This window comes from Schistosoma mansoni, chromosome W, assembly GCF_000237925.1.
Source record: "Schistosoma mansoni strain Puerto Rico chromosome W, complete genome".
Lineage (NCBI taxonomy): Eukaryota > Metazoa > Platyhelminthes > Trematoda > Strigeidida > Schistosomatidae > Schistosoma > Schistosoma mansoni.
In genome coordinates this window covers 39,621,748-39,626,605 of record NC_031502.1, presented here as the reverse complement: position 1 = coordinate 39,626,605, position 4,858 = coordinate 39,621,748, and positions in this window count along the sequence as shown.

The window sequence follows — 4,858 nt, the reverse complement described above, 5'->3', positions numbered from 1 at the left end:
ACTTACTTGATAAGTCGCTTAATTTTGTAGTTTTATTTTGGAAATTTGAATTTAGCTGTTTTCTCGCCGAACGCGCTCTTTTTACCTTCACATCATATTTCCCACTTGTAACTATCTTAAACGCTATTGGTCCATTGTTTCTTTGTGTGTGCTATTTATTAATGATGCCCAAGGACAATCTGTTGCTGTATATATACACTTGACTTTTTCCCTTATTTGATTGCTGTGCTTCTGGCTGCTACGGAATATAACTTCCCCGCTTCCAACTTGGACTTCTTACTCTAGTTAGCTGGGTCTGGGTTGCGTCAGAATAGCTAGCTTATCGGTCCCTGGTCACAAGTCTTTGTTCCGATCGCTACTAGTGAATTCGTAACGCTTCAGATATATCAATTGGTGATGGTGGTTTGGGAACATGGATCCTGCAAAAGTTGAATTATTGCTCGAACAGCAGATGAAACTTATCCAGATGCTAACAGAAACAAAAATTACGACCAATAACCAACCAAGCAGTTCTAATCCTACCACTACTGCACCTTCAGTTGATGGTATTGCCAGCAGCATTTCTGAGTTTCATTACGACCCTGAATCTAATGTTACGTTTGATATGTGGTTTCGGCGTCATGAAGATTTATTCAGATTTGATTTTGCCAATCAAGATGATGCTTGGAAAGTTCGTTTGCTGCTTCGAAAGCTGGGTCCTAGTGAACTTGATAAATATTGTAACCTGATTCTGCCTCTAAACACACGCGACCGCTCATTCTCAGACACTGTCCAGTCATTGAGCCAACAGTTCGGAGATAATTCCTCGCTGTTCAACACACGCTACCGATGTTTGAAGCTGACTATGAGCGAAGACACCGATTTTCTGACGCATGTGGGCATTGTCAACCGCGAATGCGAACGCTTTCGGTTGAAGTCGCTAACTGAAGATCAGTTCAAAGCCCTCATTCTCATCTGCAGCCTCCAATCGCAAAAGTTCAGTGACATTAGAACACGGTTGCTCAGTCGATTGGATCAAGACCCTAAGCTGACTCTTAATGATATTGCTAACGAATATCAACGTCTAATTAATCTGCAGCATGACACTACTATGGTTCAACGTGGTGTTTCTGATCGCCCTGAAGTACATGTAGTCCAACAACCAACGAAACCTGTTAAATCCACCCCAGCTATACCTAGTTCATCTCACTCTAACTCAGTCCAACAAGCAAAGAGGAATCCTCCTGCTCCATGCTGGCATTGTGGTGCATGGCATTATGTTCGAAGCTGCCCGTATAAACAACATCGTTGCAGGAATTGTAAAGCTGTGGGCCACAAAGATGGATTTCGCCAAAATAAGAAGCCGAATCGCCCCAGAAGTACTAGAAAGTCTGCTCCCAAGCCGTGCACAAATTCGTTGAGTCTTGTAGTAACCTGTCAGAACTCAACCTCAGGTGAGAGAAAATTTATTACTATTAATATTAACGGGCATCCATTTAGATTGCAAATAGACACAGCATCAGACCTGACGATTCTTTCACAAAAATCTTGGATTAAAATGGGCAGATCACGTATGGCAACAACAACACAAAAACCTCGTACAGCATGTGGTAATTTCCTGCACTTATCAGGACAATTGGAATGTAGAGTAACCTTCCGGGATTCGTCGTTTACCGGGGTATGTAATGTAACTCCAGCTGATCTAAATTTACTTGGTTTAGACTGGTTCGATTAATTGAAATTGGCTGATGTCCCACTAAATACCATATGCCACATGGTATCACAACCCCATGACACTGAATCGTATACCAGGAAGCTAATGGCGCAGTTTTCATCGATTTTCCAACCTGGTTTGGGACAGTGTTCTGCCATAAAAGCAACGCTTCATTTGAAACCTGGAGCTAATCCTGTCTTTCGTCCCAAAAGACTCGTGCCTTATGCGACGTTACCTACAGTAGATGAAGAATTAAACCGCCTCCAACAACAAGGAGTAATTACTCCCGTTTCTTACTCCGCCTGGGCAGCACCGACAGTGGTCATCAAGAAGGCAAACGGCACCATACGAATATGTGCTGATTTTTCTACAGGTCTAAATGCAGCCCTTGAACAACATCACTATCCCTTACCAGTTTTTGCAGATTTGTTTACGATGCTGAATGGAGGAAAATTCTTCGCAAAACTGGATCTTGCTGATGCTTATTTGCAAGTTGAAGTAGACGAAGCATCGAGGGGGCTGCTTACTATCAACACTCACCGTGGGTTATTTCAGTACAACCGTTTACCATTCGGTGTCAAGACTGCACCATCTATTTTCCAACAATTAATGGATACTATCTTATCTGGCATCCCGGGAGTCACGGCTTACCTTGACAACATTCTAATTGTTGTGGCAACGTTAGAACAGCTACAGAAACGAACGACATTGGTACTGAGACGCATCAGTGAAAACGGGTTCCGATTACGACCTGAGAAATGCCAGTTTTTATTACGGTCCGTAAAGTATTTGGGGTTCATCTTCGGTGCTGCAGGTCGCAGACCAGATCCCGAGAACATTCGAGCTATAAAAATCATGCCCACTCCTACCAACATCTCTGCTCTACGATCATTCCTGGGATTGGTTAGTTATTACTCAGCCTTCGTTCCATCGATGCTTGACATACGCGCCCCACTGAATTATCTTCTGAATAAGGATACCAGCTGGAACTGGACAAAGGAGTGTGAAAACGCCTTTTGTAAGCTAAAGACAATTATTAGCTCAGAACTACTATTAACGCACTACGACCCGTCTTTGCCAATCGTCGTGGCCGCAGACGCTTCAGCCTTTGGGCTCGGTGCTGCCATTTCACACCAGTTCCCCGACGCGACAGAGAAAGCCATCATGCATGCATCGCGAACATTAACCCCAGCAGAAAAGAAGTATGGCCAGATAGAGAAGGAGGCTCTTGCCCTAGTCTTCGCAGTGCGTCGTTTTCACAAGTTTCTTAATGGTCGGAGATTTACTCTCCTAACTGATCACAAGCCTCTCCTTGCAATTTTTGGTTCGAAGTCTGGCGTCCCGGCCCACTCTGTAAACCGTCTCCAACGATGGGCCTTGATCCTCTTGGGTTATGATTTTGACATCCAGTATCGACGCACCCAACATTTTGGTCAGGCAGACGCATTGTCACGACTCATCAGCGAACGCCCTACGACCGATGAAGATGCGGTTATTGCTTCTCTTTCGACAGAAGACCACGCGCAATGCTACCTGACAACTGCTGTTCGTGCTTTGCCAGTCTCAGAATCTGAGATACAAACTGCTTCCAGATACGACCCCATCATTAAGAAAACGATGAACTACATCACCAATGGCTGGCCATCAACTGAACTTGACGGTGACATGAAGCAGCTTTACCATCGTCGTGACTCATTATGTATTGTAAATGAATGCTTGATGTTTGGAGATAGAGTGGTGGTGCCAGAATCCCTACGACCGAGGGTGCTGAAGCAATTCCACATTGGTCATCCAGGCATAAAGCGTATGAAATCCATCGCCGGAAGCTATGCTTACTGGCCCCTCATGGACCAGCATATCGTGGATTTAGTAAACAAATGTGTTCAGTGTCAACAAGCTGCAAAGTCCAATGCGAAGGTGCCGCCGGTTCCATGGCCACAGCCGGAGCATCCCTGGTCTGGGATACATGTCGACTTCGCCGGTCCAGCCAACGGAACCACTTATCTTGCCGTGGTCGACGCCTTCTCAAAATGGCCGGAGATTGTTCCCGTCACTCCACCAACGACCACCCAGACTCTGAAACATTTGACTGAGTTGTTCGCACGGAACGGATGACCGGAAGTGATTGTATCCGACAATGGTTCGCAGTTCAAATCGGCGCAGTTCCAAGAGTTCTGCAAACGCCTATCCATCAAGCATATTCGCGCCCCACCTTATCACCCACAATCGAATAGGCAAGCAGAAAGGTTCGTGGATACGTTCAAGAGGGCTCTTATTAAGTCAAAAGGGGAGGGGACGCCAGTGGAGACACTGCAGAATTTTTAATTCGCCTACAGAACGACTCCTAACGACACGCTGCCGGAGCAGAAGTCCCCCGCAGAGATCCTCATGGGGAGAAGGTTGAGGACTATTCACAACTTGATGATGCCGAAAACCACACCACCACTTGCACAAACCACGTCCCGGAAGCTACCCACGTACAACGTTGGATGCCCAGTATTCGCTCGGGACTACAGAGCAAATCGGGATCCTTGGATCGAAGCACGTGTGGTTAGAAGGGTAGGAGAAGTCATGTACGAGGTTGAAGTGGGAGCGGACAGGTGGACCAGACATCGAAATCAACTACGCAAGCGGTTAACGCGAGAGCGTCCATCGACCGAAGTAAAGATTCCGCTGGACGTACTATTGGATACATTTAATCTGCCGGCAGTCCCAACGCATGAAGAAACACAAAAGGTCGACCTACGGTCCCGAAGATGGTCACTGCGCCAACGACGAAAGACAGTCAGAATGCAAGTGGACCCGAAGAATGTGCGTTATTAAAAAGGGGAGGTGTTGGGGATGTCAAATCCCTAGAACTTACTTGATAAGTCGCTTAATTTTGTAATTTTATTTTGGAAATTTGAATTTAGCTGTTTTCTCGCCGAACGCGCTCTTTTTACCTTCACATCATATTTCCCACTTGTAACTATCTTAAACGCTATTGGTCCATTGTTTCTTTGTGTGTGCTATTTATTAATGATGCCCAAGGACAATCTGTTGCTGTATATATACACTTGACTTTTTCCCTTATTTGATTGCTGTGCTTCTGGCTGCTACGGAATATAACTTCCCCGCTTCCAACTTGGACTTCTTACTCTAGTTAGCTGGGTCTGGGTTGCGTCA